This window comes from Bidens hawaiensis, unplaced genomic scaffold (genome assembly GCF_021521415.1).
Source record: "Bidens hawaiensis isolate Kalapana, Puna unplaced genomic scaffold, B.hawaiensis_p1.1 tig00062338_1, whole genome shotgun sequence".
NCBI classification, from domain to species: domain Eukaryota; kingdom Viridiplantae; phylum Streptophyta; class Magnoliopsida; order Asterales; family Asteraceae; genus Bidens; species Bidens hawaiensis.
The window spans coordinates 9,374-29,814 of record NW_027501191.1 but is presented as its reverse complement, the minus strand read 5'-3'; the positions used below and the strand labels follow the sequence as shown (position 1 = coordinate 29,814).

Here is a 20,441-nt window from a genome sequence, read left to right as displayed (position 1 = left end):
CGTCCTATGGAACCAGTTCAGTCTATTCCTCCTTCTTTTGCTGCATCACCTCACGATCAGCAGATGTGCATGGTTTTGAGTCTCCTACATTTGTATGAAAATCAAATGTCTGCAGATCGTATGAATCAAGAACATATGATGGAGAACCAGAATAAGCTGCTCAGCTATGTTTCTTTCTGTCAAAAAGAAACGAAGGCCCTTCGTGAGATTGTTGAGTCTCAGGGGGTGAAAATCAAAGAACAAGAGGAGCTTATTTTGCAACTTACGTGCAAAGATGATGCGCTGAAAAAGCTCAAGAATGATGATGAGGATCCGGACAACTCTGATGCTGGTGGTGAGACTTAACAAACTCAAGACCCAGCCTCTGGTGCAGGTACGAGTTCTGTTGATGATTCAGGCAAGCAGGTTATTGTTTATCATGATTATTCGGATGAAAAACCGATTGAGATGATCGAGGCTGATATGGTTATTTTTAATGATGGTGAGGGGGTGATTAAAAGCATGGTTAATGCTGCTGAGATAGCTGTTGGGCAGTTTGTTGAGAAGTCGCTGACACGAGAGCAGATTGCTATCTTGCTTGGTCTAAATGAAGACGAATTGACTGTGTTAGAAGTTGAGGGATGAGATATTAAATGATCCAAATGTAGAGATGAGTACGGGCTTTATTAATGAGGATGTGGAGGTTGAGGTTGAGGATGTGACTGCAGAGGAATACCCTGATCTGTTTCAACATACCAATGTTGATCAGGGTGCTCCTGTATTTAATGAAGAAACTGTCAAAGAAGCAGAAGATCATTTTGAGAAGACGTCCAAAGGAAAGAAGGTCGTTGATACAAGATTTGACTCACTTGAAAACCAAACTGATGATGACATTCTTCGATGGTTCAAACACAAGAAAGTTGGTAAAATCATCGAGGCATTTCGGTATGTGGATCAGGAACAGAAAGAAGAAGTTGCTGCACGTGCCAAAGCCAACCAGAAGACTACATTCAAGGTCGTGTCGAAAGTACAAGGTGATATTGTTTCTTGGCTTTTTGATTCTGATCTGAAAGTGTGTATTATCAAATGGGAGAAGGGCGTCCAGTACTACGAAAGGATGTCTGATGTTTTCTCATTACCGAGATGGGACGTACGTACTCTGGCGTATCGTCCATTTATTAGTCGTGGCGGGAATCATCATGCAAGTTGGTTTCACCAACATTTATTGTTTGAGGTAAACCACGGTTTTAAATTTTTTAAGCCACAGATTCCAATCCGTAAGCGTCTCGATGAGATCGACCCAAGGACAGGTTGGAGAAAGCTGGTCCTTAGGGTAAAGCCGCCGAAGACGATGAAGTGTGTGCCGGTGAAGCCGATGAATCAACATATTCATTTATCTTTCAATCGCTGGTATTACGACAATCGTACTGGCGAGGCCGTCATTGTCCTTGGTAAAGGTTTAAAGACTGAAGTAATCAAGATCATCGATCCGATGTGGTTAGTTAATTTAACTGAGACTGATAACGACGTGCTACACAAGAATAAGATATTGATCGAGCGCAATGAAGACTATGATCTGGCTATGCAGTTCCAGCGCGTGGTGCGTGTATGTTATGAGAACGGGATTCATAGTTGCAGAGATTGGCTGTCCAAGTGCTTCAAGTAAAATAAAGACAAAGAGCTCAAGACGAGGGGGTGTCTGTTAGTACACCGTGTTGCGTCTCGAGTCTTTGTAGCTATCGTTTATGTATTTGTCGTTTTATTTATGTAATAAACAATTAAGTTATCTATGTAGTTCGTTAATGTATTGTCTAGTTCGCTAAGGATGTTTAGCGAACTAGATCTAAGTTAATATCCCTCCTGATTCGTTAAGGATGTTTTACGAATCAGGAGGTGATTCGTTAAGTTGATTTCATTAAAGTGTATGTAACGAAGTGAACTCTAGTTCGTTATGGAATGTTAACGAACTAAATTCATCTTCTATATATATTGGCCTTTGTCCACTGTTAATTTAAGTTTTTGAGTGTTAATTATCGAACCTCTGCTCATTTCCTCTCTCTCAAGCTTCATACTAATATTATTATAGATATACAATTAATATATACATACATATAACGTATTAATTGACGATTAATGGCAATTACGAGCTAGATCCGAGTTACGTTAATTATACACAGATCAGATCTGTGTTATAGTTTAACGAGATCAAACACTATATAAAATAATATGTTATAAGACATTATTGGAATATAATATTATATTCGGTGAAATAAATTGACAATTACACTTGATATCATGTAATTGTGAAATTTTAGTTACACCGTTATAATAACAAAACTCATTCAGTCAATAAACATTACTAAAAGGATATATGAAGTAACATGTCAAGTTAGACATACCAAATCAAAGAATGTTAGTAAAAGTTAAATCAAATTGGTCTTTAGAAAAAAAAGTCAGCCAAATAATATAAATTTTAACCAAGATAACACTAAATATCTTTTACATTAATACGTATAAGAGCGTAACTCCAAAAGTTACCAAAGAATAAAGTCATCGACTGCCGAATCAAATATATATTGGATAGAAAGTTAGTCCATGCATAAATAATAAATACAATTATCATTGAAAGATTATTACTAAGCTATTTGATACTTACAGAGAAGAATCATACAAATGGAAATTTCTAATCAAATTATAAACGATTAACAAAATAATGATGAGATAAACTCTCGTTTAAGAAAATAATAAAATAATAAAAAGAGATTCCTGAATCCTCTTTCAAATACTTGAACATGAGACAATTATGATATTAAAAATAAATAAATAAAATAAATCTCAGCCAAGAAATAAGTGAGAGCACATTTGAAAATCTACACTAATAGAATGATAACTAGTTTTTATGACCCGTGCGTTGCGCGGGTTTATGTCCAGGTCTTATAACTCGCTCATTGGCGTAGGTTTGTGAGTATAATGTAATTTGGCACTACGGCTGCTAAACATTGTTTGACTCTTATTAGGGTAACTAACTGTGATGTTTGGCACTCGACCTAGAAACACAAATTGCAAAAGTAACATTGAACCTCTTACTTCATGTTCTTACGCACATCATTTTGCGACAAAAGATTGTTTTTTGTTATTCTAGTAGCCTAACCTTACAAAATAATATAATCTGTTTCCGCTAAAAAGAGAAAAAAAACTAACTTCAGCTTCAATCTTCAATACAACATGCAGCCTCTGACTAAATATCAATTTGCCAATGGTCGGTTGATTCATAAAAACCGACACACACCGAAAATATATACATTCCAAATCTTCCTTTCACTTCGATTATAACCCGGAGTCAGACAACCTAAGACCAAGTGAGCAACAATAAAGTAGAGGCTTGATCCTTCACATATATATCTTTTTTACTATTCTCCTTAATTGGCCAAGTTCATTCTGTTGATATGTTAACTCTGCATTGGTTACGTATAAAGTTCAAAAAGACAATTTTCATAAAATTGAGCCTCTTGTGTTTTTTGTTTCAACTGTTTACAACAGTTCAAATTTTTTTCTTATCAAGTGTACATATTTCTAAGGTAAGAACTTGGAGGTGAGTAGCAGACCTCATTAATTGATTTCTTGGCTTTGACATGATTAATAAAACAAATATGAACATCAGACTACTTTTTCACGTTTTACATAATTATACAGACACCATAGTAACATCACCTTCTTACTTCTACCACAACCATAGAGAACCAAAAGTGGTCGGTCTCCCCATTGCCTAGGGTTTCAAAATGAAACCCGACAACATTAACAACATCTCGTCGCTTAGGGTATACTAATTCAAACCCGGCAACAAAAGAACCGGAGCCATGGCAGACGAATCGTACCCAACAATAATAAACAAATCTGGGCCATAACCGACGAAATCGGAGCCACAAAAGAGGCACAACATAGCCCGGTGATCTCTCAAACAATAGAGGTAAAGCTATCGATAAAATACAAACGATCAGTAACAAAAAAATTCATACCTCATGGTGAAGAAATTGGTTAAACAAATAGAATCCCACAATTTCGCCACATTCACATACAACCAAGAGTCACCGATATCCGCTACGCCGTCACCTAGGGTTCCAAGATGGAAACCGACAACAGTCAATGCATCGCCATTGCCTAGGTTTACAAAATAGAACCTGGCAACTGACGAATCGGATCCATAACTGTCGGAAGCGGGGTCACAAACATGGTTCGTCATATCTCTGCCACCGCTTCCATAAATCAACCGGTAAAATAGAGGAGACTTACCGTAAGTCTCGCCGAAAATCTCCAACTAAATCACTGGCCATTGAAGACGATGGTGGTGGCTGTAGATCAACGATCGTTGCTGTAGAAGTATTGATATGGAGAGAGAGGTATAATAACAAAAGAGAGGATGAAACCTGATGATAACGAAGATGCCAAGCTGAATCATCACCAACACGTGTAATGCTCTTACGACAACCAAATGTACAACAATTTAAAGCAGTAAAGGGAAGGAATTGGTACAGATTATGCTTCTTGTTGTACAACCGTAGATGCACATGTTAAGGAGAATAGAGTACAACCCTTACTGCCGAATGTACAACCTACTAATGTCCATTTCAGTTGACATTGTATACTTATAAATTGCCAAGTATACGCAGTCAAAATAAAATTGTTTAGACGGTACCCAAGATCATTCATAAGATCATTAGTATTGCAAGGATAAACAAACAAATAAATTTCTTGCATGGCTAATCTCGAGGATGAGATTTTCATAAAGACGGGGAGAATATAACACCCGCCAAATATTCATTCTAAAATATAAATTTTGTAAAGTTCAAAGACCAATATGTATCACCCGACATAAATAAGTGGTGTAAACATACGTTTTGTCCGTTTACCATAATATTTTAGTTTATATTCGGAATATTCTTATTTGAGCGTTTGACAGAAGAAGCGATCATTCTAAATATAAGATATCTAAACGAGAACATAATTATACACCAACTAGAAGACTAAATATAAATAAACAGTTACATATATAACATTTTAACTCTCGTGAACATGCATACATTAGTTTTAGTTGTTTAAAAGTTCTATTATATGTATATACAAAATATTGAAATTCCTTTAAAAGTTTTGTATTGATAGTTCATTTGAAAATAAAAAGCCACATTAATTTTAGTTACAGTAAAATAAGGTATTACATATCAATGTATAATAATATAGCCACCATTGTAAAGATAGTGCACACATATATTAACATGTAAGTTCAAGAGGTAACTACTAATTTTATATAGGCATATACGTGTAATGCTATAGTTAATTACAGTAGAAACTCAATAAAATAGTACACTTGGGATCATCAAAATTTATTAGTTAAAAGAGTTATTAATTAATCGATAAATTAATAATTATTAATTTATATATTAATTAATATTTTATTAATTTATAGTAGAATACTTAGTTTACAAACACCTTTCAAACTTCCACTTAATTATTGTATACAATGCATGTATATCAAATGAACGACCCAATTTGAAAGAAACATTCAATCTCCCACCTTATTATGCTTCTTGTGTTCAATGTATCACTTCGCGAAACGAATCTATTAAAGCGGCAATCACATTGAACAATATCTTGTTGAGCTATGAGAAAACAACACCAGAAGTTCTTACCATGCTAAGGAAAATTAGAGATGAGATTCAAGGAGAAATTGATTTCAACAAAAAACAAAAGACAATTGAGTCATTTTTCAAGAAACCTTCATAAATCATTCATGTAATATGCTATATACAAGGAATTATTAATTTATATTTTATATGGGGTCTAAAGAAATTATTAAAAATGTATTATCTTATAATTTTAGCGAATTATTAATTTAGCACCCTATCCCCGAGTCGGGACCGGCAAAAAAATATTATTGTAGAGAGTTTATTAAATAATCGAGTATTAATTTATCGAGTTTCTACTATATTAAGCTTTCAAATTAAGTGAGGATGACACGTAGGGTTGATGTCTTGATGTTGTTAAATTAATTATTGGAAATATCATTACATGTAGCCATCCCTCCATGCATATATACGTAGGAACAACTTTTTGGTCTATGATGCATAAAATTCATAGATCGCCACATGAGAGAAAACCGTTAGTTTTGTATAAACCCAGTGAGGGTTTTGGTGGTGACGGTAAAACACGCCCAATAAGTCATGCCTCGAAGTACGAGCCATCTAGTTGGACTCCAACGCCACTCCAGATTTCTGACGTTTCATTCCTCAACACCCGGTGTATAGTAGAGGTGTTGTCGTTTGTTCTTAAGCTTTATATTATGAATACCCATTTTAAGGTTAATCAATCATTCATTCACAAAGGTTTTCAAACGAGATCACCATATCATTCAGAACAGACAGTCACAGGTGAATACGTTAAACCTTTTTCAATCAGTCAAGATAAACGGGTTGTTTATCTTAAACAAAGACAATCGAATAAAAATTTTGGGATTACATGATCCCTATTAAAATACAAGATAGAGAATAGAAACAAAACTCAGACCGAGTACACATGTGTCTGGATCCAAACATAATCAACCTAGTCTATCAGTCAAGGCTACGTGGCCGCAGACTAGAGATCATAATAAAAGTTCTCCAATAGGCATCAGTTCCCAATGGGCGTCAATTCCAAATGGGAGTCAGTTCCCGGAGGACCGTAATTGTGTGTGTATGGCAAGTGGTACAAATCTCAGAAATAATAGACATTTCTGCTGAAATTGTTTCACAAAAACTATCTTGTCAGTCAAAGAAAGATTTATAAAATGTTTTTAGAGTCAACGATTCACCAGCATATCGCTGACGTATTTTCTTAACAATCCAGGAAATAAAGTTAGTACAGGTAGCAAGGAATTAGAGCCATTCAAGAAGATAGATGCTCGCAAGGTAGAGATGGCTCAGTTTTAAATTATTAAAATATTGTAAACAATATGATTAATAAAATCAAACGAGGTTTATAAATTAAACACTCGGGTATTTATTATCCGAGAAGCTTTCCAAATATATTAAAAACTTTATTTTTATAAATAAAGATTTATAAGTAAACTAATGGTTCGAAAGATATATTAATATTTTATTATAAACTAAAGACTTCCGCTAAAACTCTGATATATTTTCAAAACAGGTACCAACTATTGGTCACACGCTTAGGCCCTAAGTCGGGGTGTGACATGAACGATCTTCGGATATTGAACGTATCGCCAAGGGAAGTGATTATAGTTGTAGGTATGGTATGTGGAAGCAAGTGTATGAATGGTATGTGGGCTCTATATCTGATAGCGTAGGTTAGGATGGCAAATCCCTCTAACTTTAATTGGACATAGACCCGGGAAGTGATAGTGTAGATAAGGACTATGAACATTATCAGTGTTCCTTAAATGGATATTAAATAATAAAGCATGTGTTCCTTAAATGGATATTAAATAATAAAGTATAGTGTTCCTTCTATAGATAATGAATAGTGTTCCTTCTATGGATAATATATAGAGTTCATTCTATGGATAATGCGAGTCGTTCTTTCTATGGATAATGTATAGTGTTCCTTCTATGGATAATATATAGGGTGTTTCTTCTATGGATAATATATATAGATTATTCCTTCTATGCAGAATATATATAGTATGGGTAATAGTAATGGTTCTTTTAATAGATATTACGTGACGTTCCTCTTATGGATCTTTATACAATGCTAAGGTATTAATACGTGTCTTCGGATACGTGAAGTAATGTATAAGAATGTAATGTATGTTACCTAATTAACTAAAACTCACTCAGCGTAGCTGACTTTTAGTATGCACGCAGGTGAGTAGAATGAGATGGCTGGCTTGAGAGGGGGACACATGGCGGAAGAATAAGAGGCTGGCATCTAAAGACTCAATATGTTTTTATGATTAATGTTTTATAATTAAAAGACAATGATGTTTGATTTCGACAAGCTATGAAATGTTATGAATGTTTAATGAAAGTTTTATATTCCGCGTAAAGTTTTAATTAACTCTGATATTTAGAACTGTGTTTATGATTAAAATCAACGTCCAAAGTGAGGCACCGGTAATGGGGCCTTACAGGTATAGTGTTGTGCCCACCGGTTGATATAGAACAGGTGAAGAGTGATGAAGAAATGATGGTATGTCGATACCTAAGGAGACTGATATAGCATAAAAATAATGCGGAAAGAAAGAGCACAAGGTTGAATACTACAGAACAATCAAAGAAGGAGGAATACGGGATTGTTGATAAAGCGTTCAGGTAAAATGTTTTATTAAATTTTTATACATGTATAATGTCTGTAATTACATGTGAAAACACAGTAGGCGTATATGTAGCAATCTGCACATATGGGAAAGAATATATGTAATGCATTAATATGGCAGCAACGTGTATGTGTACAGTTTATGAAACATTATGTAAGTATTGATGTTTCATGCATACACGTTATCAATTTGGCGCATATATACACTTACTATATTAATGCCCATACGCATTGAAGTGCGTATATGCGTTGTTCATTATACATGAATGAATAATACATATATGTACTATATAGACATATATAAATATAATGTTAGTATGTGTTACAATTTAATGTTATACAGCAAAGATATGTTTGAAGCCGACTATGGTGTTTGCACAAAAGTTTTTTTTGGTGGAATTTCTTTTGCTGGGTAAACCGGTTGAGCGAAGCATTGTTGACTGTTGGGTCACGGTTTTATATTATCAAGAACAATTTAGAAGCACGGGATCAATAAACAATTTATTGTGTCACGCATCAACGATTGTAAGTTACAGTATACATCGCCTTAAAAATATGTGAATAACAATTATATAATTAATGTTGAAGTGGCATTAACTATTTGTGCAAGGTTGGATAGATGCTTACAAAAAAGAAAACAACAGATGAAGAAAGAGTAAACGCGTTTCAAAAAAACTTGTTGTCTGTGCTAAACGAGGATTAAAGCAAGATGGATTTAAAAGAGTATGATGCGGTGTTGTTGCCAATTTATGAAAAAAATCACTTTTACGTAATGGTGTTCGACATGAGGGAAGCTCGTGCTTATATTTTCGACAACATAGTGTGGACCGTGTATGGCATTAGTGTAACAACTCGGATTTTTCGATAATAAACAAATATCATATTACCCGACCCATTTTCATTTTCGGGAATTTTAAATCAATATAAAATATTATATATCATTCTCTTTATTATTATATTTTTAACATAGTTATATTATTATTATTTATTATATTATAAAACTTTGGGAAATACACAAAATACGCCCCTTAACTAATTTAACCCAATTGTGTATCCACATATTAACTTCAGGGTCCAAACTGCAACATTTATTAAAGATTATACATTATTATATCCAAACCCTTTTCCCAAACCCGTTTACCCGTATCCTTGATCCGATTAACAAGCCCGTAACCCGTTTTAGATTCCTTGCTGCTTAATCCTCGTCACCTAATTGGAAGTGATCTCTTAATATCATTTATACATGATTTACAAACACTACCGACACAATTAATTTGGAAACAAAGATCAAATTGATACGAATTTGTAATGTATTAAACCGCCTATGATATAATCATCATTATACCAAATCAACTAGTAATATTGCAATTAACTCTGCCGCACCCTCCCCCAAGACCTCGCGACCAATAGCACTAAAGTGGTTTACGTTATGCAGCTTTTTACGATCCTCACGAGTTCGTTTTAATGCAGTCAGTTCTCTCTCCCCGATTACCATCAATTTGAATTTGAAACTGGCAATTATTATATGTTTCTAGGCCGCTTTAATCCTATTTTGATAACCCTATGCTTAATTGAATAAACAATAACGAATTCGGCGATTTCTTGAATTAGGGTTCATATGATTTGAGGGTTATTCTGGGCTATTATATCTAATCTATTTTTCCCATTCCTTAAACAACGGATCACTTGGCTCAACTGGTTGGCTGCGTGTCTGTTAAACGTCTGAGAGCCGGACAGGCGCGGGTTCGAGCCCTGGCCAGCGCGTTTTTGTTAAATGTTATTTTTTTGATAATTAATTATTAATAAAATCATTATATTCAATATCAACTCCAAATAAACATTATTTTTGCCAAAACCGACACGTCTAGCTTGGCATAGCCTATTGTGAACGACTTTAGGAATCGTTGTGTGTGTGTGTGTGTAAATTGTTTTTTTTTAAATAAAAAGGTATATTACTAATAAACACACTAAGCATACATTTATCAATCGTTCATAAACTAACTTTCGATAGGGACTTTAAATACATATTCGCCTAAATATTTTTAATATAATTATTTAACTTATCTAATGATTTTCTTTTATATATTATAATTATATATTAAATACTTAAATATTGGATTGTATTTATTCAAACAGTACAAGTGTATCTCATATTTTATTATAGTATTTTATTTTAATTATTTATCTAATTATATATGAATCCAAATGTTGTTGTAAGTATATTTTGTATTAAACTAAATATTTTAACTTATTTCATTAGTATATTTGTTTCAAGTATAAGTAGTGGTATTCATATAAAGATAATAATTCTATAATTGTATGATAAACAATAATAAAAATCCTTGAAATGATAATCACTATAAAAATCAATCGTTTAAATCTATAATATTATAAACCCTATTATACCTCAAATCACATCAAAATATTAATTCATTAAATCAAGTTATATCATTTATAATTAATTTATATTATCCTATTTATCTAGGAATCCTTTTCGGTGTATCCCAAAGGGTTCATCATTCTCACATCATCATTTTATTTTGTTCATCCGATCAGATTTGTACCACATTCCCCTAGTTTACTCATTTTTCATGTTTTGGGGACAAATGCGTAAATATACTTCTCATATATACTTATACACAAAACTGCAACTATTGCCTTATGTGTTAACAATTTATACCTTACTTGTTTATGTGCTTACATGCTTTACGTGAACCGCATTCGGAGAGGTCCAACATAATCTCAGAATAGTATGATCATACGCCAGTCATTATAGCTTTGTGCATCTCAACATCTCAGTTATACTTGCTCATTTGGTTAATTTGTTATTCTCACATGACTTGTTGCAATTACTTATTTTTATATATTTACTATATGTACATTTAAACTGGTGTGTTGCTCACTCAACCTTGTGTTGACAAAACTACTTTATTTTTAACGCATATGCAGGTTATCGTGTGATGTGAAGATTAGATCAAGATTGGAAAGAAAACTTAAGATTAAAGATAGAGAACATTAACAAGACATTTGTTTTTATGGTTTATGCTTGTTTTGAGAACTATCTGTTTTTTGGATATTGTATTGAATACTTGTACTTATTTGAAATTGAATTAAATAGATATTGCATAATAGTACCTTGAGAGCTGTGGACAAATAGTTCACGCCCCGACATTTCCGCCATAGGTTGGGGTGTGACAATTAGAACCAGCACCGTTTACACCGAAAAAAGTATGCCATGCAAAGTGGTAAGTCAAGCATAATATCAATATATTAGCGATGAATATAAGTTGGCAGTCGGTGTTATACATGCGTAGTATGTTAACAAATTGAACGTGTAATAGATTATAAATATATATTATTGTCATACACGTTTGCTATAATGATTTTGTTTTTGCGTTCACACAGGTTGATATATTTAGCATATACCTAAAATTGGTTGGACACCCAAGGCTAAAGAGATGATGCGTGCACTGCCAAGAAGAATGAAGTTACCATGGAAAACAACAAACAACGTAACAGATTGTGGTGTATTCGCAATGCCACACATGGAGTGCTATAAAGGAGGAGATCGTGTTGAGTGTGATTTCAGTGTGGAAGAGGACAAGAAGGTTGAGCAGATCAATATTCTTAGGATGAAGTACATAGCTCGCATACTGCTTTCGGGAGTAAACAATGTAAAAGATGACATGTTGGAAGATGCAAGAGAATGTGAAAGCAAAAATCCAAATTAGGTTGTGGTTAAAAAGGTTCATTTTAAGGAGGGTTAATGAATAAATGTTGATACTTGATAGTTAAGAATGAAACAAATGGTAATCGGGTAAAAACATATGGTGTAAGGTAGTTTATGACATGCTTATTTTGTTTGTTTTGATATGTGCAATTGAATGAGACGGTTGGATGGTATGGTTTAAGGCATTTGTCTTGATTGTTTTGTTTGTTTTGATATTTGCAAGTGAATGAAACGGTTGAATGATATGGATGTAAGTGTTTATGTGTTAGTTGAATGTGTGTAAAAAATGTATAGGGATTGTGCAACGTATACATAGAAGACACATATACAATGTTCGACATAATGTAAATATAATGTGACACTGATACAGTACAGCGTACATGGAACGTGTGATGCACAAGTGTAACATGAAAACATAAAAAATATAGATAGGGACCAATGTGTGATGCGCACGTGTAATATGAAAACATAATGAGGATAGCTAAGGACAAACGTGTGATACACACTTGTAATATGAAAACATAATAAGGATAGTTAGTGATCGTACATTACATTATACATTTGGAGATCAAAAAACAATTATAGTTGTATTCAATAAGGCGTGCAAATAAAAAAGAATGAGAACACGTATGTGCGTTATAATGCGTATACGCAACCTGATAATCATAATGTAGCGTTAAAAAGCGTGTGTAAATGCGTATACGCAATACAATATTCAGAGCGTAGTATCTAAAAAAATACAGGTATATAAACCATACAACACGTAATGATAATGCACGCGTCAAAAAATCGTGCGCAAACGATATATACCACGGAAGTGCACCCGGCTAAAATGGTTTAAACACAAGTATATAACTCAAATACAAATACGTATTACACAACATAAGTTTCAGTGGGTTGTACCAGTAGTAATATCAAAATGTCTTAAAAGGAATAATTGTCTAATATAAAAATGTGATATGCGCTTATTGAATATACATAACAATGTAATGCGTGAATGTAATATAAAGTGCAAAAAATCAAGTAAGCATGTAATATAAAATGCAGAAGATCAAGTAGAAGCAGCGCGGTTGGAACGTGTGGCATAACGGTTGACAGAGCGATCGATGGTTGACCTATCCACAGCAGTATCAGCTAAACAGCAGTGGCGGCGGCTTTTTTAGCAGCTTCGACTTTTTCACAGTTACGGGAGTCATGATCGATAATGTATTTGTTGCACTTGTGGCACAGCCTTAGGTTTTTGTTACAGTTTTCCAGCAGTTTTTGAACTACGCCCGACCTGACATTTAGTACCCGACCCCTTGTTTTTAATACAAGTGTGTAGCTTGATAGTCACATCAAAGTCCAACGAGCTCACTTATAATCGAACGTTTACTATTACAAGGTGGCTCAGACAGGAACTCTTTAAACACTTTGTCTTTTATATCTTTTAGTTGTGCAAAGAGGGCACTGAGGCAATCCGGTTTGTGTCTCAGTCGGTCAGCACAGTCGGTTAATAATTCAAACATGCTGCATCTAAGAACGGACTCCTCGTCATCAGCGGAATATCTGTTCGCGATGTCATGAACCTTGTCTGGAAGCACATTCCTCATCCATCAAGCAGACATGTATTTTTTCAGGCATCAATTCGACCTCATTGTACCTAAACACGCAAAAAGCATGTTTGCACAAATGTCCAACACGCGTGAACCCCATACACGAGCAAGAAATAGTTTTATCATGTGCGTTAAAGTCGACCTACATATGTTAACCAACAAAAATATAACATGAAAATAAGGTGAATTTCGATGAATGTAATCCTTAATATGTAAACATAAAAATAATCGAAAACGTAAACAAACGTACCACGTAATTGTTGACTACTTTGAATCTTTTGTCGGTATGTGCAATGTTGAATTTCTTATCGCCGTCTGATTCTGAAGAACTTGCAATATAACACTGCCTCATTCCGCTGTAATTTCTTTTTGAACCTCCAGAAATATTCTGCGTGTATATATTTTGGACGCTTGTATTTCTAAAGGCATTTTTTCTAGAATTCTTGGTGGCGTTGTATTAGTTTCAGTGTCAAGCTCGAGTTAAGTTTTCCGCTGTCTATCAAGGGCAGTGCCAAAACACAAGAGAAACTGGACAAGCGTGTTGGCATGACTGGTGTTGACTTTAAAAATAAAATTAGAGCTTTCACATCTCGATGTCGTTTTCATAAGGCAACACCATTGTAATTCTCTGAAATAACAAGGACCCATTGCTCCCTAATTACATAAATCTCGGTAAGCCAATGATGATCACTCAAATGAAGGTCATCAATAAGCAATTTCCACTGTTCTTCAAAGGTAGAAGGTGTTATAACAAGTTCCAAACCAGTTTATGTATGGAAACTCGCAAATCCATATTTGCTAACAGGTCACCCAAAATCTGTTAGAAATTGTACGAGCGTTACATATGTGCAGGGTTGTAAAAAACATGACAGAAACATCACATGTAACAAAAATATTATATAAAACAAAAAATAGTACCTTTAATGGTATCTTCTTAACAATGTGCCACATACAAAGTCGGTGAATTGACTGGTCAAACACAGGCGCGAACAGCTTGTTTAACCGCAACATCTTGATCGGTTAAAACGAGTTTGGGTTGTTTTTTATGTGTTTTAAGAAACTTGTCGAGTAACCACTTGTAGGACTCGATAGTCTCGTCATATATTTGACCAGCACCAAATGTCACACACTTCTTATGATGATCCACTCCAGTAAATGGTACAATTATCATGTCGTATCTGTTATACAATTACAAAAAAAACACAAAAAAATATGTTACACAAACATGCATACAAGACACGCGTATAAAAATGTGAGTGGAATATTGGTATGAAATAGGTGGCATGATAGCACGGTGTGCAGTTTAAAACGGTTAACATCATATATATATGTGTGCGTGTGTGTGTGTGTGTAAATGCATATGTGTATCGATCACTTACTTGTTGGTACGGTATGTTGCATTAAAACCTAAAACCTCCCCAAATGCATCATAGTTGCATTTTGAAACATCATCAGTCCAAAATATATACCTGAGCTCACTTCCAACAACTTTGTACTCAAACGAGAAATTTGGTAAGTTGACCGAACGAGATGACAATGAATAGCTTGAAGTAACAAATGTATTGAATGTGAAATACTTGATCGATTGACATGAGATTCTGATGCAGAGTCGGTTAATTCAACATTTTTAGCACCGTTTGTTGCAGTAACAAATGTATTTGACATAGAATCGTTCAATTGATCTGACATCACACCATTAATTGCAACAATGGTCTAGACGAGTCGATTTCTGATTAAACAACAGCAAACCACGATTATAATTGAATCTAAATTAGTATAATGATTTTAACCTAATTCGTAACGTAATATGACCTTCACTCAACATGATAGAGATGAACAGCGTGATATATGGAGCTCGATTCTTCAATTATATTATGATGATTTCAATTTATGGAATTGATATGGATATTCATTGATGGATTGAACAAAGGATCGGGATCTTCGTGATAAGGGAGCGGTATTTGGGCGATCTTCGTGATAAGGCAAGGGAACAATATTTGGGGGAAATTATACTTTGTGTTGTTTTTACATATTTGCCCTTTTAGTTAATACTTCTCTAGTTCTCTCCTTAAAATGAAGTTCTCTCTTTATCCTTCTATATATATATATATATATATATATAATGGTTTAACTGAAAAACAACTGTTTTGTGAAAAGTGTGAGAAGACTTTAAAATAAAGTATACCATTTAAATATAACACTATACCATGTAAATAGGAAACTATACAACTTATAGAAACTACCAATCTCAACCACTAGATCCTAAATCCAATGGTCTAATATATATACATATATATATATATAGGGGTGGGATCTAGAGAGAACTCCTCTTAAAGAGAGAACTAGAGAACTAGTAAAGAATTATTTTTAACTATTTAAAAAAAAAATATATTTTATGATTTTTTTCTTTCCTCATTCTAGATGATATTGATACTAAAAAAAAAAAAACTTGTCGGTGTAGTACTGTAGTGCATATGTGCACTAATGCCTATTGCATATAATTCAACACAATTGCATTATCCAATACACACTATTGAATTTATGCAAATACGACACTAATAATTGTATGCAAAACACATTATCGCGTATATGTAATACAACACTAATGCACATATGCACTATATCGATTTTTTTTTAATTTTTGTATATAATATAACACTATTGCAAATAAACAATATAAACAACTATATATATGCTATTCAACACTATTTCAATATCAAAATGCACACTATTGCACATATGCATTATAAAAAAAGTCGGTGTATTGCATATATGCATTACTTGTTAATTTTTTTTATTTTATTTTTATTTTTTTTATGGTGAAGAATAACAACATATAAGAAGGATGAAAGAAAAAAAAATTAAATTTTTTTTTTAATTAAATTAAAAATACTTTATTATTAGTTCTCTAGTTCTCTCCATAAATTGGAGTTCTCTCATGATCTTCTCCATATATATATATATATATATATATATATATATATATATATATATATATATATATATATATATATATATATTATAGGAATATTGGATTTTAGTAATCCTTATTGAATGGTATTGACCGATAATAATCCCTATTCATTTTATCGCCACTAGCGGTCTCAAATTCAAAAAAGTTGGCCCCCAATGGTCCCCCTTTAAAAAGGATTTAACAGCGTTATACTTTTTACCGAATTTCAAACTAACTTTTTAGGGCTATTAATCGGAAGGAAGATACGAGTCGAATGATATAAAACTTAGCTCCAAACAATGATCTAAACAGCTTGATGTTGATTAATTGTAAGTTCAAACACCCTTGAAGCATTGCTTTGTCATTTTGAAGGACTGTTTCAACTAAGTTTTACACCAATTGACTCGTATTGTCCTAACTATCAAAAGCCCTAAACATTGGTTTGAAATTCAGAAAAAACTATAACGCCGTTAAGTCATATTTAACAGGGGACCATTGAGGGCCAACTTTTTTGAATTTGGGACCGTCAGTGGGATAAAATGAATAAGGATTATTATCGGCCAATACCATTCGATAGGGATTATTAAAATCCAATATTCCTATATTATAAACATAATAAATAATTGAAAATATTGAATTTAAACTTTCAGACATCTTTTCACATTTACTATCTGAATCCAAAAATTTAGATTTTCGAGATTTGGATATCTGAATTTTCAGACAACACATATACGATTTTTTGGATATTTCGAATACATCGGATTCAGATTTTTTAACACCCATAGTTAACACTATGCAATTTGTCCAACGCTAATTAATTAATATTAGTGCTTTCTAAATTTAGATAATCAGAATATCAAAATAATTAACGATTATTATAAATCTTACAAGTAATCTGAACATACACTCAAAACATAATATAAAGAGACCAGCAGTCAATACGTGTCAAGAACAAATCAATCTTCAACATTATTATTATTATTATTATTATTATTATTATTTACACACACATTTGCCGGCGTATACTACACGCCGGTCCCGCCAAATGTAAGTGGCCGGAACTCAATCTATTTCTTTTTTCCGGTAAGTACCAAATTCTTCTTATTAATCGTCCAATTGACTTGTTTTTGCTAACATGTTACTTGGATCCGTGATCTACTCAACAATGTTTTGTTGACCTAATTATCTTCGGTATTTGTAACCCTAGTTTTTCAATTGTACGGATTAGGTTCTAGAGATATGAATTGGGTATTTGCAAGCTTAGAAGTTATTAGTAACATATGGGCAATATGAGTCTACTCTTGAGCTGTGAAAATGAGGAACCTTTAGCACAGCAATAGATTATTTGATGTGTTGATTGCACATAAGTTCTTTTTGTGTAATGATGTCTGCCTGCATTTGATTATTGATGCTCTTTTAAAGTTTAAAATGATTGCCTTTTCGTGTTATACGCACATGCTGGTTTAAGGGTTTCTTTGAAGCCATTGTTTTATACAGTAAGCAAGCTTCACATTGATTCACGTCTCACCGTTGAGTGACCATTATATTAGCTATCAAGAAACTGGCCACGAAACTTAGCCGTATGAGGTAACCCACATTCTCTCTTCTCTTTAGAAAAAAAAAAGGTGAATTTGTCAGTTTTCTCAACTACACTAATTGATTCACGTCTCACTGTAAGTTATTTTTTGCTGAATTAAGTGTTGAAAAGAATCAAGGAGTAATCGACTTTTCTCGGTTTTTGCTCACAATTCGACTTTTCTCAACTACACAAACCATTTTGATAGTTTTTAAAATTTTAAGTACAAATTACCAGTCACTTCCTTAGCCAGTGCCCAGTTTAAAAAAATGATTTAACATACCTACCACATACATGATTAGATATATGCCAACAAAATTTGGTAGATAACACCAAAAAATGAATAGAACATGGAGTTATCACAACTTTCTTTTGGTTATATAAATATTACAGTCTGTGTATTAAAAAGCATGCTTTAGGTGTGATGCATCACTGGTAAGGTGCATCTAGGCAATCAGGTATTCAGGTTTACCAAATGAGGCGACGTGTGTACTCTTTGTGCATAAAGGCATGCACTTTTTAATGCCCTCATGAAAAAGTGCCCCCTTTTCATTGTTCTGTTGGGATGTGTAAATGTATAATGTAATGTGTTCATTTGTTCACTGCTAGTTTGCTAGATGATACAGTTATACAAGTTGTTAGTTTATGGTTTGTTTGTTAATCGCCAATGCAATCTGTTAGTTTGCTACTTTGCTGATCCATAATAATACAACTTGCTAATTGTTAGCTCACTGCTCATGTGCATAGTGTAATCTGTTAGCTTACTACTTACTTATAATTGTTTATTGCTAACAGAATCTATTAGTCTAAGCAAGTGCACTTTGCAACACGATGGGTGCACCTTAAACTAATACAATATATGATGTTATTGATTTTTGTTAGATGTAAAACAGTTGTTTAGAGTCCCTAAACAACTTCACTGTTTCTGCAGGACTGCTTTATCAAGCATGCTATTTTAGTTTGCCTTTTTAGGAGGAATGGTAAGATTATAATAAACTTTTGTTAACATCTGAATAAACTCATGACGATTTGAAATGACGTTTTCTTTTATTTATATCTATTTTGTAAAGGATCATAACCACTTCACCATAAAGACATTCATGGCCATAATGGCAGAACGTGACGCCGCAATCCAAGAACGAAACCTAGCACTCGATGAAAGAAAACGCGCATTCGCTGAGCGCGACATGGCAATGCTCCAACGCGACGCCGCACTAGCCGAACGCAACTCCGCCATACAAGAACGCGAGAAAGCAATCTCCACCCTCCGTTTCGGAAGCAACTTCGTCAACAATAATAACATCCCAACAACCTCCGAACCACCTGAAAACACACAAACCCACGATTCAAAACGTGTGTTTCACGACGATGAAATGCATCACATGTTTAAAATACCCGACGATTATCATCTCCCGCCACCCGAGACCACCAAGCCGAGAAAAGTAACCAAAAAGACCAAATCTGAGTCACCACGAGCCGCTACAAAAAGGGCCGATCATGAAGATGAACCGGGATTAAACCAAGTGGGTTTTGATGAAAGCTCAATGGCGGTGCCGGTTTGTTCGTGCACGGGTGTACCGCAACCGTGCTACCGGTGGGGAAATGGCGGGTGGCAGTCGGCTTGTTGCACGACCACCATGTCTATGTATCCGTTACCACTGGTGACTAATAAGAGATATTCAAGAGTTGGTGGTAGAAAGATGAGTGGCGGGGCTTTTAGTAAATTGCTGACTAGACTTGCTTCGGAAGGATATGACTTTTCCGCCCCTCTTGATTTGAAGGACCATTGGGCTAAACATGGGACTAACCGTTACAGCACAGTGAAATAGGTTGTGGGATTGAGAATTGCTCATCTGGTGATATGGAAATGAAATTTGTTGTTTTATTCTCTCTTTTTTTTTTCTTTTGTTCTAAAAATGTTATGTGGTATAGGATGAATGAATGAATGAATGAATGAATGAATGAATGATATATAACTTGTTTTGGGCACAAGAGGTTTTGAAAGGAGAAAAATGTCTGGATTGCAAATAAGGGAAATTGGTAAGTTTTTTTTATGTTGTTGTATGGCAGGAACAAGAATCTTGGATTATACCTATTCAAAAGAAAGGTAAGAGGGAGAATTATGTGTTTGTGTTACCGTTTGTTATTCTTTGATTTAGGCTTTATGAGATTATGATTTATATCCCTAACACCAATTTTATTAAACATACCCCCCCCCCCTCCCCCTTTTGGTATTTAAGAAATACAATTCAAACTTCTTATTTTTCTTTTTATAATTTGTATACCATATTATTTTTTGATGTT

General features: G+C 33.9%; 1 pseudogene; it reads left to right on the top strand.

The window, feature by feature from the left end:
* Positions 1-19,209: 19,209 nt before the first annotated feature.
* On the top strand, positions 19,210-20,018 carry LOC143603651 (protein BASIC PENTACYSTEINE7 pseudogene; annotated as a pseudogene).
* Positions 20,019-20,441: the final 423 nt, after the last annotated feature.